Genomic DNA, 24351 nt, shown 5'->3' with positions numbered 1-24351 from the left:
TTTAGAGCCGCCTCCAGGAGCAGCAGAGAGACAGATACAGACCCCAGTGTTAAAGAGGCAGACTGTGGGGATCACTCTCTTCCTTCTCCTGTTAATGACTCAGACTGTATTTACAGAGGAAAAAAGTTAAAAAAAACCCCTACCCTTGGTCCTGTAATTTTCATTAGTCCCCAACAAATGAAATTATTTAAGTATTCTTTGGAAGGGAAGAAAATGAGTTATCTATTTTTCTCTTCCTATGCAAGGATTTTGTATGATTTTTGCCCATATTGCATTTTAAAGTGCATGGTTCTGGGACTGTCCCTCACCAGGGGCCTTTGCTGTGTCATGTACAATTAGAAACTGAGGCTAATTGGGGTCAATATTCCATTATATGAAGCAAAGTGATAGGGAAATGAGCTTTCATTTGAAGGTAACTGGTCCTGGTCTGTGTGTGGAGGCAGTCCCAGCTGGAAAGAAACAGAGGCCTGTTTTGCACTTACAGACACCAAATTTTTGGGCTGCAAAATTAGTTGTGAATTATTGAGTTTTCCTATCAGAATACATCCCAAAATCTGCTAATGCTCCAAGTCTGAGATGCATTTTTTGCCCTGTAAAACACCAGAAAACACTTTCTATTAAAAAAATTTTAAAACACATAGAGTTTGATAATCAATTAGCTTCAACATTATCTAAAAAGCCAGCTTGACAGCTTTTCATTAAACAAACAATAAATAATCTAAACTAGGGGTGGTTTATCAGTCCCATGCTGTACAACACGAGCTGCATGACAGCCCACCCCTCACTGAGGGGTGCAGGGCTCTGTGGTGTACCAGGAAAGGCAATTAAAAATAATTAGGGAATCTGGTCCCATCTCTTTCCCATCTGACTAATAACAAGTTGTGTTTCAGACCATGCTGTTCTAAAGATTGGAGAAGGCAGGACCGAAGTTAAGCCTAGAGCTGTACATGCCAGGCATGCAGGGAAAAGAAAGGAGAAAAGAGTCTGGTTCTTTCCGTGGGTGTGTTGTAATATGCAGACTCCAAAGCAGAACTGAGACAGTCTCAGTGTCCTTGCAGACATTCCCCTTTCTAGCATTCCCTTTACTTGGCTGTTATTGCTGTTATTTTCCTCGGGGTTTTTTTGTGGAATCTCAAGGAGTCCCAGCCTGCAGGATGGTGTGAGTGCAGCCAATGCACCCCGTAGAGGCTTGTGCTCAGCAGGTCTGTGTCCGACGGCCTTCGGTGGTGATGTCTCGTGGTTAACAAGGTGCCCAGGACCCTGAGCAATGGGTATATGGACACAGAAGGGAGCAATCACAGAGAAAATTACCTGGTTTTTATAGTTCATATAAGTCTAAAGAAATTAGGTTTTGGTGGGGGTTTCTTTTGGGGTTTTTTTAATTTTTTTTTTTTTTTAATTTTATTTAGTTTTGCTTTGTTTTTGGAGTTTTTTTTTGGGGAGGTGTTTTTTGAGGTTTTTTGGCAGAGTATTATCATTATCTAAATGAGGCAGGCATCCTTGTGTTTTACTTTGCACAGGTACTGACTAATCTCAATTTGTCTTCACTACTTTGAGATCTGATTTTATCTGTTTCCTTCTCTTAATGTTTAGTTTTTCCTTACATTGCTTCTCATTAAACCTTTTCTTCCACTTGACAAACTCTTTTCCAATTGTTTTTACTCTCTAGAGAGAGCCTATAATTTTCCCATGCTAGTAACAAGCTTCTGATTGACCATTCCTCAGCTTTGAAGAGTATCTTTTACTGTCTCAGATGTACAAATTGTGTAGTTTAATTTATCTTCATCTCCAGCTTCTTCCACCATGCAATGCAGTTCCTTTAATCACTCATCCTGGTTTCCTCAGGTCCACTGTTCATGTTCAGAGATTCTGGAAGGGTCACCTGCCCAGAAAATTCATGGTACCTGCCCATTTCCTGAATGGGAAACTGTTGACTTTCATCTCCTCACTAGCACAGGTAACCCCAGGTATTCATTCAATATTCAATATCGTGTGACTCAGAAGGAGATTATGATGGACTGCTTCTTTTGTTTAAAAGGTAAGCAAAATCTTTTCATTTTGCTTACTCCTGATTGGCTCCAAAGAGATAGGGAAAGGGAGATACAGACAGTCCCATACCTACTTGGAAGGTTTCAGTAATGAGAGAGGATCGCTCTGGTTTGTCCTCCACCTCTCCATGATGCACTGAGGGCAGTGAATGGTTACTGTGAGCACTGGAGCAGATTTCCTTCCTTGGCTTGTCAAGGGCTTGGTGGAGACCAAGTCAAAGTTATGTGCACACTTTGAAACCAAGGGAGAATCAGACCCTCCTTTAATAAACTCAGAATTCGTTACCAAATTTCAGGGCACATATTCCTTGGAATGATAGCTTAAAGAAGGATGAGATAAAAACTGAAGGAGTATGATGCATTCTTTGTATATGACTTCTCTCATGGAATAGGGAAGAATGTAAAAATCTACACAAAATTAATATACAGTAAATTAAGTGGGCTCATGTGTCATATATTAAAGAAACAGCAGCTCTTCTAGAGAAGCATACCTGACCACAAGGCCTTTATCAGCTTTTATAAGAGCAAAATAGACTACATGAGATCTACTCAGTTCTTTGCTCTATTTTGAAAAAACTTTGGAGTTATCTATATTAAAATTAAAAAAAAAAAATTAAAAATCAGCACAAAACCACACCAGACACAAACAACCAAAGAAAAAGAAAAAAAGAAAAAAAAAGAAAAGAAAACCACAAGCATTTTTTGCTGTCTAATTCTCATAGTTTCATTTAAAAAATATAAATCTATCCAGCCCAAGGTGAGAATTGTTTTATAGTATCAAGGAAGTGGCCTATTTCTTGCAGCACCATATGTCTGGCAGGAGCCAGGGTCTAAATATTCAGTTGAAGACAGAATTTTGTGATTGCAAATGAGGTTGACAGTTTTAGACCCAGGTCTCTTATTTACCAGTATTTCAAATTAAGTGCTGTAATGCTGGAGATCCTTGTAGCATTGGATTTCTGTTTATTCTGTTTGGTTTAATCTGACTTTGGTGAAATAATGTGATATTGCATATTGACAGACTAAACATCCAAAGTGAGAAAAAAAAGGGTTTCCTTTTTATTCGTTTTGAATTTGCATCTCTCTATTATCACTCCTTTTCCTTGTGTTATAAAACAAGGAGAACAGAATCACTGGATCTATATTCTCTGGACCAGCCATGATTTCACACACTTTTTGTCACATTCTAGAGGAAGCTGTGCTATTGTTTTATACAATGCCAGTAGTACCACAGCACTTCAAACAGGTCTGTGAAATGCAGTTCCTTCTATCCCTGCTGTTATCATTTTCTAGGATCTTAGAAAAGATCCTAAACCCAAAAAGTTGGATTAAAGATCTCCACTTCTCTAACAGCAGAGTTTGACATCTTCTGTCATTGGGTTTGCAGCTCTTGGTCAGTCTGGGAGAGGTTCCAAATAGTCTTTCTCCCTCATTCTAACAAGCAGGCAGGTCCAGAGGCAGCTGTTTTTGCTGTTGTGCCCTCATGAGTGAATGACTGAGCCCTAAAGAAGGAGATTTATTTTCTCTTATCCATTATGTAGCACCAAAACCTGAACTCAAAACTTTCCGCAGTTTTAAGAGGTCTTCCCTCAGCGGCCGGGGTCTTCCTGAGTAAATTGTGCACCTGATACTACTCAGATCCTAATTACTGTAAGTCAGGCATTTCTTTCTTTCCACAAGAAACCCTTTTGTGTTATTAAAATACAAAAAATGCCTAACTGACTGACTTCCATATGAAGGGGGAGGGGAAGGAGCTGCACTCCTAACTTGAGTTACTCGAGCATAAGCTATTTTTATTCAATTGAGCCCTTTAGTTCAGATTAGCATCATAGCTTCCTTTGAATGTACAAGTTACTTTGAGTTCTTAGTTCAGTGTTGAAAAACTAACACTTCTAGACATCCCTGGCAAGTTCAAATAAAAATCCATTAGGAACTTCTGAATATAAACCTCACTGAAAAGTTGAACTTACAGAAGTGGCTGTCTGCAGTGAACATGAATCTTTACGGAAAATAAGGAAACAAGCTAAGGTAGCAGGGGAAAAGTCTTGTTTGTATTTTGCATCTTAATATTGGGAGAAGAAGACCTGCAGGTTATAGCAACAAATTTGTAATGGATTCTGAGAAAAGAGTGAAAAGGTTATGGTGATGGAGAGTGGTATGTGCATTTTTTCTTCTTCTATCTCTGTGTAGTAAGAGGCAATCACACCAGGGTCTGATTCTCTTAGAAGACTATTGTTTGTTTTTTTTAATTTATTTGTCATATATTATAAGGGAAATATATTTTGTTATAGGCTGATATTCATATAATAATAATAAAAGACACCATTTTCATGCCGTTACTCCACAGTCTTAATAAAGAAGGCCACTGTTTTAACAGATTGAAAAGTCAGAACTGACCAGAAAGAAAAAGAAAAAAAAAGCCAAAACTCGTCTCTAAAACTACTGCATCTGAAGGAAGCTGTAATTATTTCCTTCTCTGTAAGTTACAGCAACATATTGAAAGTTAATAAAGATAAATGTAACATTTACTGGGTAATAAGAGATTGTAGAAAGAAATAAACAAACGTAGGATATAGTACATCTAAGTAAACACAAAGGTTGTAAAACCTTCAAACTCAAATATCAAGAGCACTGCAAATTAATGCTGCACACAATAGACCCTTTGGAAGCTAACTTAATCCACCCCCATGTATCTACATGAGGGCCATGCATAACAATGCATGAGCTGGATTTCCATTAGAGTTTCCTCTGCAGGCTGTCAGTTGTTTGAAGAAATAACAATTTCCTAGGCATGAAAGCTTTTTCAGAATGTTCCCACTGATGTGTAATAAAAGTGACTTTACTTTTTTTCCTTCCCTGCTCTCCTTCAGCCCCTCCCCCTGAGATGTGACTTCTGGGGGAAGAAGAGGATGGACTTAGACCCTTGGCCCCCTACCAGTTTACCTTGCCAGGATTATCAGTGCAGGTGTTAAAATAATTGAAGGTGTGGTAGGAGATACAACCCCTAATAGCTTTTCCTATATGGAGATTACCTAGGTAGAGAATGCCAGAGTACCTGAAGAATAGGCAAGTGAGTACCTTATTAACATAGCACCATTCAGCGGCAGCTGCATATCTGGAAAAAAAAAAACCTTTAAAGAGCCTATTCATCTATGTTAATGGGCCCATTGCACAGTACATTGTGTGGGAAATTAAGTCTCTGGCTGTGAACTTCCTGTGCTGTGCAAGCTGCCTTGACTCTTTTTTATTGCTTCAGTGTTATTATCTCCTCCTGGAAATAAAAACAATCATGTTCTCACATTTGAGAAGCCAAAACATTCCCAGATAACAAACTGGTTGAAAGTTTCTTTTGTTTCCCTTATTAAGTGAAAAAATATGTTTTGAAATTAAAGTAAACCCTAAATTAACATCAAAGCCCATCAAATTAGCTGAGCTGTCATATGCATGACAATGTTGGGTTTTCTTTTTCCCCCCCCTCCCCTGTAAAATACACAATTTAAATTGCTTTCGTATTTATTGTTCCTTCCTTGGAATTAATTTTTGCCACAAAATATGTTAATTTATTCAAATGAGACATGATTTTTGAATGTTTGACTGGCAAAAGAACTGCTTTCCTGCTGAAAGACTGAGGTAGAAAATTTTTATTTTTTTTAAAGCATTTCTCAAAAATATAGCCTCTTTCCATTTTAGCAAAGAGTGGACCACTTCTTTAAAAGCAGGTCAAGGCAAGTATATTTAAAAATTGCTTATTCAACTTCTTTTCAAGCTTTGTCATGAATTTGAGAGTAATATACAATGTTGTGCAGTCTGTACCACCTTCAAGAAAGAATTATGAAATATTTAAACAATTTTCCATCGTCTCTTTATGATCCAAGTGCTGCACATTGCATCATCGTCATCATTATCATCATTATCTTCATCATGCTGATAAAAGGACTAATGATCAATACTGACTGATTACAACTCAATTAAGGAGGATCTTTTCAGTGTAAATTTTTTTAATCTTGCCTCTTTTAGTCCTTCTGTATTTTCAAGTTAACCTAATATGTTCCACTGTTTAAGATGTTTAATGAGCATACTGGAATATAAGTAAAATCGTTATTTAATGTGTTGTATTGCTTTCATGGTACATACTCAACTTCCCTTGGGCAAGAGGAATTATATAAAGAGCAGCTAAAAAACCCAAAAAATTCACTGTTAGAAAATGGAAGTTCTTGATATTAACTGAAACAGAATTTATCTCTTCAGATAAGCAGCTGTCTAGAAGCCTTGTAGAGATTGCAAGGAGAAGCTATGAACAAGTTACCAAGCAATAGAGAGTGTGAGGAAGCCAGTGTGGGAGCTGCCTCCCAGTACAAATCATCATTTTATCCAGTCTGTTTGCACAGACAGCCCTCACAACCATCCTGTTATTTTCCATCAAAATGTTATCTGTGAGCTCTTCAGGACAAGGATGCCTTGGCACACGTGGCACCTTGCTCTGTTTTCTGTGCTTGATAGTGCTCGACAGCGTTATCATAATGCAAATTATTGTTGTTCCTGGTAGGGACTGCACTGAGTGCTCTTCGCTTATCTGCAAGTCTGACAAGTGATAATACAGTAACATCAGAGAGGAAATCAATATTTCATATTAGTTAATGATTTAATTATGGAAATTCTTCCCTTAATGCCATTTGTTAACTAAAGTCACCATAAATTGTATTCTGTTCAGCTCATCTTTCAGTGGCACTCTGAATTACACCTTCCTGACATTTAGATATTGGAATATTAAACAGATTTCTCTTTCCAGTCCGGTCCAACACTTTGTTCACAATGCAGGCCATCTGGGAATGTGTACCCATTAATGATCTGGGAGGCACTGTTAAGAGTTTGCATATTTTAAAAAGTCAGAGAAAATTAGAACTGCGGGAACACCAACATATCACATTCTCATTACATAAGCAGATTTTTCATCTACATTATTACTTTTTTTCCAGTGGTATCTTACATTGTATTTTTTTCCTCTTTGCTCATGCGTTTATTTTTAAAACAACAAAGCAACTTTTTTTTTTTTTTTCTTTTTTTAGGGCTGGAATTTCATGTAATAGTGTGCTGTTGAGAGTTTAGAAATGTAGAATGAAGTCCCAGGCTAGCGATTCCCGTTTAGTCACTTTTACATGGCAATATTGTTTTTATATAGCAAGTGTGCTGTTGGCATTTCAAGAATCACAGAGGCGCCAGTAATTTGGGTGCAAACAAAATTTTTTGAAACAGTTCTTGTAAAGATAATTCAGATTAATGGGCCATTTACAGTCTTGCTAACTTACTAACTGGCTATGTGTTCTAGGTAATCAGGGTGACATTACTGCCGGCACAAAAATGACATCTCGTCATCAGAAATTTTCTTCATTGGCATGGAAAATGCCAGGCACATCACCTCTGACTGTGTGGCCACCACATCTATTAACCTTATTGATTTGGAGTCATGCTGTGCCACACTGGAAAACTACTCCCTGCTGAAAGACTCAAGTGGATCAATCCTGAACCATGAACAAAAACTCAATAACTAAATGTAGTAGGCACCTTTCTCCATTAAGTATTCCTCAAAGTAAATCACATTAGAGAACATCACTGTGAGGAACTTACCTTGGGATTCTGTGATCTCCCAGAAACCAGCAGGGAAAACAGCAAAATAGGAAGGCAAAAGATTGGACATTGCTAAATAAACTTTATATCTCTTGATCTTGTTCTCAAATATCTATCTTTATGTCACAATATTTTAATTTTATTCTACAACTCTGTTCCCCTTTCGAAACCTTAAAATATTTTCCTTGCTGTTTGTTTTTCATTATGATTGTCCCTGGTAAGTCATCCGATGACAGATGATTATGAAAAAGAAAGTTTTCTATCCTTTATGAACCCTTCAGCATTTTCATGTATTTATAAGCATTCTTTCTTGAGACCCTCATTGTGATGGGGTTTGAAAATGAAACAAGCCAACTCCTTTCAGCCTCATACAGTTAACAAAGAAGGCAACAAAAGGACTTCCAGAGCTTCATATTTCCTGACAAAAGATAGAGGACGGCAGCAAGCCCCATTCATATTTAAATGTTCCTGGCTTTGGAATTAAAAGTCCATCTTTCATGTTACCATTTCCGTTCCTCACTTTTTGTTGGTGTTTGCTGGCAATGAATACTCTGTCCCAAACATTAATGTGACTCTTCAGTTCAGTCTGCAGAACTTCTGTTCTTAGAAAATATTCCTTGTCACAGACAACTGGAGATTTCTTAAACAGCACTTGCAAATCATTGTAGCTTATAATTGTCTTGCAAAACTGATTTAGGACAAGAAAACTGTGGGTGCAACCACTCTGTGCACACTGAGTAATGACTGATGAGTAAGTTTTTTAAGGGGCCAGAGGGACCCTTCTCCTCAGAAAACTTGCTTACATAAGTAAGGGGTACAGGAGAGGACAGGATCATTTCTGTTGATCAGTACTGTTACAAATTTGCCCGAGGGTCTGATCTGAAAACTTGACAGCATAACCTGAAAGCAAAGGGTTTAATTTTGCTTTGGTTTTGGTGTTAATGGACAGAACAAAGTTCATTAAAAATACCCCTTGCCCTGTGTTGGAGCCTGCATATCATTTGTATACATATCTGTATTACATATTTTACTATTTTATTTCTAAGTCGATTCTGGGTTGTGCAAAAAAGGGAAAAGAAAATGCAATGACATATTAGAAAGTATTAACAGTTACTTGGGAAAAAGGTGATTTCTCAAAGCCATGTAATAGTCTGAAAAGTATTCTTTTTATTCCTTAGGAAATAACCCTGGGTATCTAATTAATATCATGAAATTAAGGCCATTTATCTGAAAAACTGAAAAAAGATCTATATATGCACCAAAGTTCAGTGTTTGTCCCTGAGCTCTAACACAAGATATACTGTGTGAATGTCTAACATGGGATACACCATATATCATCTCTATTTAGAGCCCCTAGGCAGGAAGTATGGATAAAAAAAATAATCAAAATTACTGTTTTTCTTTACTGAAAGCCCTCTAAGGAATTCATTGGAATGAGTTCTGTCTGCCCATCTAATTGATAATTATTTAATTAGCAATTTATAATGATAATGGGATTTTACCCCCCACCAGTCCATCTTGTCTGTAAGAAAAATATAAGTAGACAACCTTATGTATTACTTTACCACTTTTGGCAGTTGGCACAAGATATTGTGGGCCAGCGTTGTGATTTCCTACAGTTAAACCATAAAGGCAATGTATTCATATATTTCCTTTGCCTACAGTGTTTCCTTTTCTCATTACCGTGGGTGACTGGCACTCTCACAATGTGTGTGGGTGCACAGGCTTGTTGTGTCACCGTGGACAGTTCTAAGAGCAGCTTCATTAGTTCTTTTTACAACAAAAGCTAGGTTTTTTTTTCCTGCCTTCTCTTTCTTTCCCTTAGTTGGCATGCGGGTTGAATTTTTCTTGGACCCCCTGCTTGACTTTTTTTAGAGCTCCTTTTGAACAGTGCAGCAGTGTGAACACTAGGAATTGTAACTGATAGACTGTTTGCAGGAGAACTCATGAAAGTTCTCTTTGTTCACTTCACATCAACCAGGTTTATGCAGACCCTCCCCCATCTCAGGGAAAAGGAAATCCACTTTTAATTATACATTGATGGGAATCACTGTATAGTGAAATTGCATCAAGTGGAGAATGCCCACTTTATTCTCTTTTATCTGAGAATCCAAAAGAAGAACTGGTGTAAAAAAAAATGGATATGCAAGCATAGACTTCCCAATATAGAGCCAGGCCTGCCTAATTTAAATCAATCTGCCAGCTCCACTTCCAGTCCTGATTAGAATTTTCAGCTGAATCTTTGCACTGTGAGGGTGTCTTGTCTTTAATCCTTGAGCCAGGAAGGTCTTCTTGAGATCTTACAAAAATTTTTAAAAATCATCAAAACAATATTTTTTAATGCAAAAGGAAAAAGTTGTAAGCATAAGATATTTTCAAAATTTTAACTGAATATATATATTTTTTTCCCTTTTTCTCCCTCAGACAAGCATATTGAAATTGTGTAGAAGAATCCTGAGGGCAAAAAGAAAGAAGATAATCTGGTGGCAGAATGAAGAGATTACATAACCTGGTGAGAAGTATAAGTAAACAAGAGAAGCACTTTGTGTCATTTTATGTTGCTGTGCCCAGTGAAATGAATGGAATTCTCCCCTCCAGGGGACTCTGAGATTATAAATCATTTGAGTAATCTGCTAATAAATATGGAATGTTAATTTTCTTTCTTTTTTAAATTAATATCACAAGATCCTATGAATAGAGACAATGAAGCAGGATATTCAGCTTTATTGTGTATACTATCAAAGTTTATCATAGTTATATTTGCCTTTTGAATCTTCCAGTGCAAAAAGGAAATACTGGTGTTTTTTTAAAACATTTAGTCAGGAAAGAAATAGTTTGGAAAATGTTCTTGAAGATAATTTTTTATATTCTTTCTTAAATCGCCTTATCTTAGTTTTTCCAATTAATTTACTTTATACAATTTAGTAATTGGGTTGTTTTTTTTTTTTATATTTCCTGACCAAAAAAAGCTAACAACTGCAAAAGAAGTGTTGTGAAGACCAAAGAGAAAGCAGCCTGCCTAGAAACTTTGCATGATTCTGCCCTTAGATGTTTAAGCACGCACACGTAAAAGGAGTTGGGTAAGACAGAAATGTTCTCCATGGATATGAGCAGGAATGTGGGCCTGGGAAATGAAAGAAGGTGATGTTGATCTTATCTCAAAGACAAAATCCTGATTACCTCAAGGTCAAAGACAACAGTGCAATTCTGTCTCGAAGCAACACCAAGAACGTGTTGAGCTGCTGGTGGGCCCTTGTCTTAGGGAAAAAAAATGTGCATTACAACCAGGTAGAACCCAGGAAAACTCCTTCCAGTTTCCACCATTAATACTGGATACACTCTGCTGCTTGGTCAAGTCATAAATGAGTGACTAATAATCCTTTTGGCCCCATTCAGATAGAGATTTCTACTCCTCTGCTGTCTCACATTATCCCAGATTTTCTTCCATGAACCTTCAAATGTAACTTTATTTCTCTCCCAGCAAAAGTCTGAACAAGAGGAAAGCCTGTTGATGTAGCCTGGGGAGATGAGGAGCTGGATGAGGCAGAGATTAAAAGTTATGTAGTCTTAAAGAAACTGATTTGGAACCAATCCATGACTAATTTTCTAGTCTAGAATATCCAGTAAAAACAGCCATGAGCCCGGGAAGTCTCCTCTGAACTTCATTTCTTTACTCATTTACCCAGTTCTCTAAGTCATCTACAGATGGATGTAGTGACAGAGATGTTCTAAAAAGACCAGGAGTTTTCCAGAGCATTTTTTATTTATTTGTCAGAGCCATGAGTTTCCAATTTGAAGGTAAGGCAGGTCCCAAGTCTGTAAGATTACCTGAGTCTGTCCATTAGGGCTCTGCAATGCCAGAATGGGAACATCATAATTTTCCAGGTGGTCATAGTTTCAAAGAATAAGGAAAACAGGAGATATTTAAAAGCTAAATACTAATTACTTTGGATATTTTTTGGCAAAGCAAAGGCATTTTGTGATGTTATACCAAATAAAGTGATTTGAAAAGGTTCATTAATCCCCAGGAAAGAAAGAAATTACTCTTAAAATGCAAATCCCAGTCAGATCCCAGGACTAAACCTAAAATTATTCAGAATAGGCAGCAGGTCAGCTTCCATCCAAATGAGATTTCACTGTAGCCAACCACTAAATGACACAGAAGCTTGGGAATTGAGGCCAAAGTCACTGGGGAGACTGATCCATGTAAAGGAGCCTCAAGAAAAAGACTACAGTGGAACAACTGATGCACAGCAGGAGTTGCCTGGAAGTGGTGCCTCTCTGCCTGCTGTGAGGGAATCATCCAGGGAGAAAAAGATGGGAATGGAACTGACTTGGGAAATGCTAAAGGCAGGAGCCTGAGAATAAAAAAGGTAGCTTAGAAATATGGTAAAAAGTAAACCTTAGGTTTGATTGTTCTGGTTTGCTTCCTTTTTACATCCATACTGGAGGTTATTTAAGAGTCCTCAAAGACCAGTCTAAGGTTTGCTGCTGAGAATAAAGCTACTGAGATGGATAATGTTCTTACAACAAAAGAGTTTTAAAAAAAGTGGGAACATTTTCTTGTCATGGCTTCGTTGTCTGGATTCTCTATAGCTCTCCTAGAATAGACCAGGGCCACTCCTGCTTTCAGTGAAGTTGCTCATTCATTTACTCCCTCATTCAGTTTAGAATCAGGACTTTTTTTCTTTAAAGTTCAGAAAAATGTAGTTCAGCAAGTTTCCTTCTGTGGAGAACTTAGGAGCACTGTTTGAGAGAAAAGCCCTTGAGGCTGACATGCTTTAGTTGGAGTTCTGCTGAACTGAACTTGCACATTAAGTACTGTACCTTGCTCTTTCCTGCTGAAGCATCCCTTAAGACTTTGAGTGTGTAAATAAATAAAAATGGTATACAGCCTCAGGATTTATGCTGTGGCATCTATGAAGAGGCTGTTTGGGTTGCACAGTGAGCCAAGAATTGCTAGGTTGTAGATACACAAGCCATATCATCCATTCTCAGTGGTATGCAGTGGAAGACAGCCATACCAATAGAAAATTCACCAAGCCAGACTTCCACAGATGGATTTTTCTGGTTTAAGCTTACTTTGGAACCAGGGCTAATGTGAAGCTGATTTAAAATATGTTGGATGTAAGCCTATAGGTTCTTCAGTAATCTTAGGTCTCTCTGCATGAGCATTCCATTCCATATAATGAGATATTATTATTAGCAATCAGAGGACAGATTTTTCCTACTTGTTCATGTTGATGCAATATTGCCCAAGTCCTCACAAAGGTAAGGATGGACTAAAAATCCAATTAGATTTTAGACTGACAAGCAACACTAATGATTAAATGCTTATCTTAAGCAAATGTCCTGAATTCAATCTCTTCAGTCTTTAGCAACAGTTTTCAGGCAATCGTCACCATATTTGTGGAGACAGAAATGAGATCAGAATTTCTGTACTCTTCTTGGTTGTGTGTAGCTGCCAAGGCTGACATCTATTAATGGAAAAGCCTTTGACAATAACACATCTCTGTTCGTAAGAATCTGAATAGCAGTGACAGATCAGGAACCCCATTTTGATGCTCACTGCATATTTTTCTTTTCTCCTCAGTTCAGACATACTCGTTTCATTAAGTTGGGTCAGTTAGGTCAGGCAGCCTTATAATTATCTCCCAGAACCAAAGCTCTGGCTGAACTTTTAGTTCAGAACATTGTGTCTTTCCCGGGACCTCGTGGGGTTATCCTCCATTTCACTTCAAAATTACGAGGACGGATTCTTCTGTGCTTGTGTATACTTTGTGTACCTGCCAAGTCCTCGCCTTCCATTCCTTCAGGTAGTCTCAGAAGTCACTGATTATAAATGCTGATCTGACTCTGTAAGCTTTCAGCAGCACACCTGAGGTTCCCGTTTTCTTTCATGGTGAACAGTTTTTCTTTCTTTCTTTGACTTTTTTGAGGAACTGATTCCAAAGATTTTATTCACAGTAGTTAACAGGTGTGAATTGGTGTTTGCTAGCATAAGTGTCGTGCTGGGTAGCCCTTTGTTCCCCTCCTGCTGCTTCCCTGCTCTATTATGGCAAAACTTACTTTAATAGGAGTTTTTTTAAAATGGTTTGTACAGTGTGTATTTTTAAAGCATATTATGGAATAAAAGTGAATACCTATCAGAACAATGTGTTCCTCTGAACCTCTAACAATTGGGCAGATTTCTTGATTTCAATGGACACACTCCAGAACAAGGGACTTGTACCACCTGAGCAGGAGTGCTAGAATCTGGCCCTCAACAGATGCAGTTTTGTTTCCACCAGCATGTGCCAACTAAAATGATTCTGCTGTAATAAAATATCAGGAGACAGAAAAGGAACCGCCGTGAACTGAGGCAATACTGAAGAGTTAAACGCTTTTTCAGCTGACACAGATCCCCTGCTCCATTGGTGATCAATGGCAATAATGACATTCACTTTGCAAGGTAGTGCTGGGCTGCTGAGGGCTGATTCTGATGCCAGTGGCTGGTGTGAGTCGTTGAGGGATATTAAAAGATTGTGTTGCATGGGCGGCAGGAAGATCTGAAGCCACCAGAGATGTGGAGCAGAAATAATAGGAGGAGTGGTAAGAGTGACACCATTTCCAGAATATCTGAATTAAGAAGGAAGGCAGGAGAAGCTGAGCTGTGTTTGAAATACGTTGTCAGCTCAGTTACAAGTAATTGTAGATAGTTGCAGCTACTAGTGCCTCAAAAATGAAAATGAACAATTAAAATAAAATTTTAGTCTTAGAAGTCTTAGCAAGGGTGGGTTTAGCCAGCAAACAAAACCATAAATAATGTTCCTTCTGATAATTAGTTTCATTTCAATGGGAATACATAATCTACTGAGTTAACTCTCTTTACACCTGTTTTGTATCTTTGTAACATAATGCAGCCTCGTGGATGTTTCTCCTGATGTCCATAATTTGAGAAGACACTGAATCCTGGGCTCATATTTAAAGACATATCTTATCTAAAAAAACCTATAGAGATAAGAAAGTCTATGCACTTTGGCCATTTTTTTTTAATTTTGCCTATTTCTCTTTACTGTGGTTAACACTACTTGTTTTAATAAAAATTCCAGTGCTTGTATTTGCTGAGTCTTTCAGTAATTACAACTTAATTTCTGTGCTGTGACACAATTTCAAGCAGATTTCACTGCTGCAGATTCTGCTGCTTTAATTGCCCTTACATTTGCCCTTCACAGCTCAATTTCTTTCTGTTTTCCTGCTTGAGAGTTTTAAGTCTAGGTTTTTGTATTTCATACATGTCTGTTTAAAATCTCATTAGGATGGGAGAAATCCAACATCAAAAAGTTAAAAGGAACCCCATAACCAATGAAACAAAAATATAAAAACAAAAACAAAAAAGCCAAACAGAGGGGTTTTAAGAGCAAAGAAAAAAATGCTTGTGAAAAAAAGAAGAAACTTTGCTGCATCACCAGTATGCCAGGGCACACAACACTCCTGTATTCAAGCACATTATTTTCCTGGAATTACAAAATTCCACCTCTTTTAAGAGCTCTCAGTCTTGTATTCCCCATAGACATTGTAAAAAACCTTGCAAAATGCCTGGTGCTGGCAGAGGCAAGAAAAAGACCTAGATAAAGAAAAGGTTTATCCTTGGAAGCAGAAAGCTCTTCAAGACTGAAGATCTTTTTATCAATCTGTAGAGGTCCATTCCCAGTAACCAGAACCCGAATATGGAAGGTTATTTGGTAAAGTCAGACATTGAAGGCATACACCAATTTAGCAAGTGGCAGGTGACATGAAAAGTCTGGCAGAAATGAGCTATAGCAGAAGTTATTTTAAAAATAAGTGAGTATTTTGTTGAAAGGGAAATATTTTGGGTTTTTTTTTGTTTTGGTTTTGTTTTTTTGTTGGTTTTTTTAACAGGAAGCTTGTTTTTCCTCTAATGTCCAATTTGGATGCTGAAGGAAGAAGAAAGTGGTCCTGCAGTCCCTCCCCACATGCAACCTCACACGTTAACCTCTCGAATCACTTTGTCTGGAATCCAGCACTTCAACACTAAGCATTTTCTCAAAAAGAGTCATATATATGTTTTCAAATATTTAGAAGAAAAATCAACATTTTGAAAGATGATGCACAGCAACTTGTGTTCTCTAGATAGGTCTATACGTGTATTCTTTAGCTGTCAGAAGTAGAACTGTAATTCAGCAATTACCTGCATTACATTCACATCTTCCTTTTTCTCTTAAATCATGCATACACATTTTCAATATATTAGTACTGGATAAGTGGCTAACTATGTCTAGAAGCCTTGTAATGTGTAAATTACCCTAGCCAGTTCTACGAAAGAATATGTGTCCATGAAAGTGAATTACTCACAGATCACAAATGAAACCACCTTTTCAAAATTATTTCAGATGGTCTAATTATCTGCAAAATGTAGTTTTGGCTTTGCACTGTTGACATTTGTTAATATCCACCAAAAATGCTTGTGGCATTTTTTTATGCACAGCAGGAAAATCAGTATGAAACTGGAACTTGTTGTTAATAAAACTTGAAAAGCACAGCTTAAGGTCTTTGTTGAACTATAAATGGTTTAGGCCTCTCAAGACTCTATACTGTCTTAGGGTGAGAACATATGGAAAATACACGTGAAAAAGTAATTACAGAAAGATTTGGGCTCAGGGTATTGATATTAATTAGAAGTGAATAATACTGATTTGAAAACTTGACATTTCAGAAATGGCAAAGCAAAGCAATCACTGACATGTCTGGAATTCGTATTACCTGTCCAAGCAATTTTCTTTTTGCTTCTGTAAGTGCACGGTATTGTTCATTTCAATAAGATATTACAGACAGAGACTAGACATTCAATTCCCCCTTCTTCAGACAACTGGGATTTAAATATCCATTCAGTTCAGTAAGTGGTATGTCTATCATGAAACTCCTTTCTAACTCTGTGTCTGTGTTTGCATACGCATGGTTGATATATAATTAATAGGCATTTTGCATCCTTCTGAAGAGCAGAAATATGTACAGTAGTCTTTTGGGTTTTTTTAAATTTGTGACACAGGCAGTGGATCAGTGGCACTGAATATCAAAATGATAGTGCTACATATGTAAGGAAAAAGATCTTTCACAGTTAGATCAAAGACAATGAAGTTGGTGATATACTCAAGATTATGTCTCATATTGAGTATGCTTCTCTATCCATTAAGATATGTTCCCTTCTTATCCACTGATCTGTTTTGATTTAATTTTTCTTGAAACAAATTTAGTACCAATAGTATGTGTGTGCTGGGAGTGGTCTGCAAAGAAGAAAGACCTGCCTGATGGGTTGTGACCTGAGCCTGGTTTTGGGTAGGTGCATTAGATCTGGTTTATTATCTGTTCATCTTCAGAATCAATACAACAGGTGCAACAGAGTCTGCTGAAAGTCATGAAAGGAGTTCCTGGAGCTCAATTTTGAAAGTATAAATGGAACACTTAAGTAATGTCAGGTCACAGCAGGAAATAAAAATTAAACTTTAGAAGCAGCCTTTAGCACTAGGCTGTTGGGAGACTCCTCCAGGTTCACCCTACAGGACATGAATATAAGACACTATTTTGGATTGAAGAGTCAATGGAAGAGATTTTGCAGCAAATAAGAGAAAATAAACAGGATCCAATTATAAATATCAGATTATATGTCTCCAGACAGAATTCATCAGGGAAATTGCTGAATTTTAACTTGGATACCAGGTAAGTTAGCTAAGTATGAATAGTTTCTGTGAGAACAAATATAATTTTATAGGAGGTCAATGAACAATGTGAGAAAAGATTGTGTGATCAAGATACTACATCTGGGTTTTCTAAAGGCCTTATAAAGGATCCCTATCCCAAAAGATCTAATTTTCTAAGAAATAGGAGAAAACAGCTTGGATTAATAACCAAATAAAAAAACAGGAGACAACAGGTAGGAATAAAATAACTTTTTTTTCACAACAATGAGTGGTTGTTCATAAAGCACAGAGGATTTTTGCACTCCTTATATTCATAAATAACATTTGTGGAGGGAGGAGGATGATTCAGAAGTTGCCACTGTTTACAGATAGTACAAAACTATTTAAGATTGATGGATCTAGAGTTGACTGTGAAGGTTTGGAATAGTATTTTCTAGCCAAATGAGAAATAAAATAGTATGGGACATTCAGCATGTGCTCCAGTTGCTAGAAAATAAGCACCTAGAGGCATCTGATGGGGGGACTTGTCCATATCATGATGGCAGAAGCCATGCACACAGCCAGTCCTTGGATGTGGCATTACATGTCTATGTTTGGAAACTGATATATTTTAATTTGTGGAGGAAAATTATCTTAGGGATGTGTAAAAGTGGCTTGTAAAATATTTGGGTAAGAAGTGTTGAAATCAATGTGTATGGCTCTCTGAAAACATCAGTAATAGTCAAGATTGAAAATTGATTGTTAAGCATTATTTGAAAAAATAATAAAAAGAGGTATGCTCCTGCATAAAACAGCACTGCTCAGTACTGATCCTTGAATCTCTAAAAAGATACAAGAGAGCTGGGAAAGGATTACAAGGGAGATGGGAAGAATGTAACTGCTTTCATATAAGTTCAAGTACATTAGGAGTCTTCATCTTGCAAAAGCCATGTCAGAAAAGAGATATGACAGAAAACTATGAAAAAACATGAATTATGTCAGAATGTGAACAGGGAATCATCATTCACTATTTCTCACAGTATGAGATGCAAGGCTCCCACAGCAAATGAGCTTTTAAGGTTTAAAATGGAGAAAATGCTGCCAGTTGTGGACTTCATTTCTATAGAAAACTATGGAGATTAAAAGTATAGATGGACTGAAAAAACAATAAGGGGAAATAATGTAGTTTTGGTCCATCAGTGGTTCTTAAACAAGATGACCTGGTGGCAATACTAAGCTGAGTAACTTTGTAATCCTGTTTTTCTGGAATGCAGGAGGAAAAATAGCTTTATGCATACCATTGTCTCTGCTTCTCTCTAGCCAATGACCAATGCTGGAGCCAAGGAGCAACTATGGGAAATTTGGTCTAACCAGCATAAGCAGACTGATTCTGCATTTTTATTATGAGATCCTTCCCCTTGACCTGTAGTGCACTGGCTTTTCTATAGCACAAGAAGTGGAGTAAATAGGCAGGGTCTCTTCTTTAACATGTATACCATTGAAAGCCAAGAATTTATTTTTTTTTAAAATCATAATATGCTAAGAGAAACAAAAGAAGCATTCAGAAGGTTCCTTCAAAAAAAATGTATTGTCTCATATTTGGCTATATTAACTCTGAATCATAGAACATTCATAATATTCCTTATGCTGACAGTTCTGACTACAGAAACAGCCTGAAATCATCACTGAGTTAGAGAAACTGCTGGAAGAGAGCAGCCTTTGAGTAGTTACAGAAACTTTACATAACCAGTCAGGACAGCAGCTGTGTAAGGGAAATTCTGGACAATGGTAGGTGCACATGCTGAATTCAGACATGTACGAGTTAGTTGAGAGATTTGGGATAATACCACTATGGGAAGAAACAGAAACAGGACAAACAAAGGATTTTAATGGCTAGAACTACTAGTGGTTGATTCTAGAACTCCTATTTCTGTTTGGCAACCCCCATGCAAGCACACGTCCACTCTGCCCTGGAGCACTTGGCTTGCACCCCTTATAGGTCCTTCGCAGCCTTTTCCACACAAGCAAAGGCACCTAGAGCTTATTCATAAAGCTCTTATGCTTAAAGCAGTTATGCCAAATTCTGGTACATTCCAGAATATGCTGAAGGCAGCATTTTTGCAATGTGGCTCACTGAGTGAGCTCTACAGGGCTTGTGTCAAATCAAACGCCACTAGGAAGGCTTTATGGGAAGTCATCTTTCTCTGACATACCTGCTAGATGTTTCCTGCTGGCTGTGATTGTTAGGAGCTTTTGCCTGTCCAGGTAGATGTGTTTCTCTTTGCAAGGACAAGTGACATCAATTGACAGCCTTTAGACAAATCTCTGCTTTACTCACAGAATACACGTGAACAGTGTTCAATTTAGAAATTGTTACAGGTTAAGGTAATATAGTGGTTACAGCCAAAACCCTAATCTGAGCCACAAACAAGTAATAGGATAAAGCAGGCTCCTAATATTTGATATGGCAGTGTTCTTGGACATTAATTTCTGGAATCTGGATAAGAAAAGAGGAATGTGTCTCAAACCAAGGGACTAACACATGAGACCATATGCCTTAGCAGATAAATTACAACTTCAGACAATGTATGAGAAATAATAGAGGCCTGATGAGAAATGAAGGCAGGGTAAGAACAGTTTAGCAAAGAAAGGGGCTTCTTAGCAGAATCAGACCTTGAAAACCAAATTAAACAGATGGCAAAATCTTTCTCAGTCATATGAAGAGAAAATAACCAAGAGAATCACTGTGCTCTGAGGAATAAATAGAAATTAAATGTAATCTAGGTGTGACCCAAAATCTAAATTAAGATTTTAATAATTAAAAAAAGATCAAAACGAGAAAATGAGATTAACTAAAACATGAATTAATTTTTTCAGAAGTCATTCAGATAAACTTGTTATCTCACACCTTTTATTTTAATGACAACTTGATTTTTGAGATAAAGCAAATGCAATAGATTCAACCTTTCTGCTCTTCAGTAAAGCATTTGATACATTACTACATGGGGAATTATTAGTTAAATTGAAAAAGATAAGAGCAAGTATCAGGACTGTAAGATAAGTAAAGTGACTGAACAAGAGACGAGAGTGAGTCATGTTGAAAGGATTTCTCTCTCTCTCCCTGGAGGAAAGTTGCTTGTAGAGTTCCTTTAGGATTGGTCTGGGGATTAATTTTATTTAATATTTTCCTTAATGGCCTAGGCAGAAAAAGTAGGAGTGTACTAATTAATTTGCTGATGATACGAAACTGGGAGATGCCATGAATACAGAGGAGGATTGGAATATTATACAGGAAGAATTAAATGACCTTGAAGAGTGGGGTAGTAGAAATGGGATGGAATTTAAGGTTGTGCGCTGCAAGGTCATGCACTTAAGGACTAATGAAAAGAACCAGCTATGAACTGTAGGCTCATCAGTGGGAAGTGACAGAAAGAAAAACCACCTAGTTGTAACATTCAATCACAGAATTACTATGAACTACCAGTGCACAGAAAAGGAAAACACAGTTTGGAGATATATTGAGTAAAATATTTTTAATGAAGCAAAGAGAGTATTTATGTCAGTGACCAAGGTGCTTGTTAGACATCACCTTAAATTCCAAATCCCTATGGTTAAGGTGCAAATGTTCTGGGTTTTTTAACAGCTGCAAAGGTATGCTGACTAGTATGATGATCAGAGGAAAAGATGGCCTGTCTGAAAAGAAGCTGTGCCCAGCAAAACAGAGGTTAGAGAGGTAAAAATTGCTATCTCTAAGTATACAAAGAGGTAAACACCAGGGAGAAGAAAAAGCTCTTGAATTCACACAATAATTTTGACATGAGAACAAATGGACTTAAAGTGGCTATGAATACATTTGGAAAAGAAATGGAGGAAAGGAGTGTGGGAGTAAACACAGAATGAGACAGATTTATTTGCTGGGCTTGTATGATGTGATTCATGTCCCGGCACATGCATGAACCAGATGACTCCTGGTCAGCCCTGTGCCCTATTTTTCAGGCAGCCTTGCTTACAGCCCTTTTCTTGCCTGACTATATTTTCTGGGATATTTTCAGTTGTACTTGTGGGTATATATTTTATAGCATACCCTCCTTGATATAGCACAAATATTTTATGATATCTTTAGCTATCCATTCTCTTCTTTCTTGAGGCAAACAACATAACAGCCCATGTCTTGCAATGCCAGAGCAATGGAATAAAACAGAAATAAAATGGCTGTTTCTTTACAAAAAAAATTGTTGTATTGAAGCAAAAAATCTAAAATATGAATACAGTAGTATAGAAAGTAAGCAGTTGAGTCCCATCAACACAAAAAAAGACATTCAGAAGTAAGAATTTCACTGAAACACAGTCTCTAATTTTTGTCTTTTTCTTCCCATTCAATATATTTGCACACATTTTTGTAGGTTCCTTAAGAATGTTTCAAATTTAAAGCTAAATACATTGACCAAACCATTTTTAACATGACGTAATATTATTGTTACAAAGTTCTTATATTCATGTAGTTCCTTCTCAGAAAAGGATTATACTTGCAATATTGATAGAAATCTTGTGAGGATTACAAGCTCTAATATTTTATATTAGATAAGTTGGTTCATTTCTCAGAATATGCATATTTTATCTTAACCAGGCCACAAATGTGAGGTTATAATTCCTCGATTCCTCAATGACATATATTTTATGTCATTGCTATCAACCAGAATAACTGGGGGGGAGGAAGCCCTCAGTTCTTTCTCTGTTGAGTGATGTGACTTAGTCATAACAAGTGGAAATTGTCCCAAGGTTCTGCACTGTCAGAACAGTCATATTGCACCATTAATGCTGTCTGAAATGGATACTCTTATTTCATTCTGAGAAATTCTCTCCCTACTATGTCTCAAATCTCAATCTAGTGTTTTAAATTAGCAATGCAGGGGTTGAGAAACAGCACCAGCACACTCTGATACTGAGTAAATGCCAACAATCCTGTGATTCCCAGGAAAGGCTTTTTCCTTTACGCTAAACTAGTAAATTAAACAGGTTTCTCACTGACTAAGGAGTTACAACTATTGAAAGTTTGAGATTATTTGTAATGACTGATGCATCTGACAAATACTGAATTATAACACTTAGCCTGTGTAACCAACAGCTTATTTCTTTTTGTCATGTGCTGTTGTGTTGTGTTTCATCAGCTTTGGAGACGATGCAAAATAATGCAAAGTGACACCATGAAATACAATAAGATGTGACATAACACATTAGAAATTTAAAGAATGAAAAGCTTCAGTCAATTCAGGAAATAGGAACCCTGTCCAAATTTATTGTGACAAGTAAGAACAGTGCAAACACTAAACACTGTTTTCAAACCAGAGGGCACCATTGTTTTTTGACCACCCAAATTGCTTGCAGATACTGCCATCATCTTTATTTTTAGTTTAATTTAATAGCAAAGAGCTGCAAGCTTTTTCAGTTTGGGTGGTGTTTTTGTTGTTTTGGGGTTTTCCTTTTCTCTCTCCCCAGCCTGCCATGAGTATCTAAATATCTAAATTGGCATCTGAGTGAGTTGGTGTGTTTGTCGGCAGCTTTCCATTCCAAACAAACCCATTCCTTGACATTTCAAAAAAATGTATTGCTAACATGTTTCCAAGGATTTTGTAAAAATCCAATTCTGTGAACACGGGCTCAAAATGGTTGAACAAAAAAGCATCTGTGTTAGTAGAAAATAAGTGGTTTCAGTTCATATCTAGGGTATGCTAATTGAAAATCTAGAAACAGGCTGCTTTCCTGTAGAGTACTAAAATGAATTCAAATATGAAACAACTCTCTTAAATCTGACTACTCCAGACTTTTCTTTCTCACATTTTCACTGTCATCTATTCATATCTGTCTGGTGATATTTAGGTCTGCATTAATGGATTAAAGTCCACATTGATCTCAGTTGGAAAATATGAGTTGCTGTTGCTGATCACCCTACGCTATTGCCAAAGCCTTCTCCTTTGCTAGTAAAGTCAGATTCTATTGAAGTCTATCCCAAATAGTCATCTGTATAAACAATGATATGTGATTCCAAACTTCAAGCACATTTTCTGACCAGCTGTACTAACCATTTTTATGTAAGTTTTATTTAAGGGCAGCACTACCATGCCGTGAAGTCAGACAATAAAGAGATTAAAACTATTTTTTTTAAAAGCCTTTTTAGGGCCTGGATGGCTCATTTGATCAGACACTGGCCTTTCATCGCAGGGAAAAGCAGCTCATATCTAGCCCTGACTGTTGTGTTCAGAAGTAGTCTTTATGGGATGCTTACAAAATGTTTATAATGAAATGAGTACCAGGATTCTTGGTTTATTGTCAGGACAGTGAAGAAGAACAGGGAGCTGCCAACTAGTGCATGTGCAGGTGAAAATTAAGTCTCCTGAAAAGGATTTTTTAAAAGTGCAAAGCTCATACAGGCACCTAGCTAAGTGAATAATAGACAGGTGATTGCTAAAAAACACATCTTCCCTGGAAAATCAAAATTAAATTGTATAGCAAATCCTCCTAAATCAATAAGTGCTATAAAAATCTCTGTGAAGATTTATTTTTGTGCACAAAAGGATAAAATCCAATGTTCATTGAAATGGATGAAGAAATAAATGAATTAAATATATACTGTTCTGTCATGCTCCTGACACTTTAAAAAAAAAATAATAATTCTGAAGCAGATCCTTAGCTGAATGGTACATCTGATTAGCTCCAATAGCTAGATTTCATGTAAATCAGAAAGCAATATATAACTATATAACTATTTTTCAGAGATAAATCTGCCATTATTTGAGCTTTGTGTATTACATCAGCTGAGAAAGTGGCACAAAAATGTTCATCTACATTTTAACATGAATTAGGATCTGAATTGGTAACATTGCAGTAGAAAAAAAAGTCATGTTATAAATTTAAGGCTGCTTCAGCAACTTTCTTGAATTTGTTACTTTCAGGTAGAATAAAATTTGATACTGATGCCATTTAAAGCCAGCTTTTAATATATT

At 37.0% G+C, this 24351-nt stretch overlaps 1 protein-coding gene across 1 annotated transcript in view; it reads right to left on the bottom strand.

Annotated features, from left to right (window-relative positions):
- LOC147651303 (uncharacterized) overlaps positions 1 to 24351 on the bottom strand; it is a 142697-nt gene that overhangs the window by 10594 nt on the left and 107752 nt on the right. The gene's annotated exons all lie outside the window — the stretch shown is intronic.

This window comes from Cyanistes caeruleus, chromosome 10 (assembly GCF_971803275.1).
Source record: "Cyanistes caeruleus chromosome 10, bCyaCae1.hap1.1, whole genome shotgun sequence".
NCBI classification, from domain to species: Eukaryota; Metazoa; Chordata; class Aves; order Passeriformes; family Paridae; genus Cyanistes; species Cyanistes caeruleus.
The sequence above is the reverse complement of the archived record's forward strand: the minus strand, read 5'-3'. Positions and strand labels throughout refer to the sequence as shown.